The following is a 766-nucleotide window of genomic DNA, read 5'->3' on the forward strand; positions in this document are numbered from 1 at the left end:
AATGCTAATGAAGACCCAAACCAACATCTCACAAAATTCCTGAGAATTTGTGACACTGTGAAGTCCAATGGAGTCCAGGAAGATGCCTATAAACTGCTCTTGTTCCCATTTTCACTTAGGGACAAGGCAGCTAAGTGGCTGGAATCATTCCCAAGGGGGAGTCTAACCACATGGGATGAGGTGGAAGGCAAGTTTCTGGCACGTTTCTACCCTCCACAAAAGGTCAATAGGCTTCGATCTGAGGTCCAGACTTTTAGACAACAAGATGGTGAAACTCTCTACGAGGCATGGGAGAGATTCAAGGACTTGACAAGGAAATGCCCACCAAACATGTTCCATGATTGGGTGCAATTGCACATCTTCTATGATGGGCTCTCTTATGAATCAAGGAAGGCTGTAGACCATTCATCAGGAGGTTCATTGAACAAGAAAAAGACCGTGGAAGAAGCCATTGAAGTGATCGAGACAGTGGCTGAGAATGAATACTATTATGCATCAGAAAGGCACAACACTAAGGGAGTCATGGAGCTGAACCATGTTGATACAATTCTAGCCCAAAACAAGGTGTTTGCCAAGCAACTAGCAGAGCTTACCAGGCAATTAGAAACAAAGCAAGTGGCTGCAATACACACACAAGATCAAGAGGAAGTAGGCATTGAAGGAGGTGATTGGGAAGAGGCCAATTATGTGGGAAACCAACAAAGGCAATCATATGATCCACACTCCAACACTTACAACCCAGGCTGGAGAAACCACCCAAACTTTG

At 44.8% G+C, this 766-nt stretch overlaps 1 non-coding gene across 1 annotated transcript; it reads right to left on the reverse strand.

The window, feature by feature from the left end:
- Positions 1-228: 228 nt before the first annotated feature.
- Positions 229-332, reverse strand: LOC148545523 (small nucleolar RNA R71). The gene has a single exon (XR_015901908.1). It is a non-coding gene; the product is annotated as a small nucleolar RNA R71 (small nucleolar RNA).
- Positions 333-766: the final 434 nt, after the last annotated feature.

This window comes from Arachis ipaensis, chromosome B9 (assembly GCF_059453495.1).
Source record: "Arachis ipaensis isolate K30076 ecotype BB chromosome B9, ASM5945349v1, whole genome shotgun sequence".
In the NCBI taxonomy this organism is placed as follows: Eukaryota; Viridiplantae; Streptophyta; class Magnoliopsida; order Fabales; family Fabaceae; genus Arachis; species Arachis ipaensis.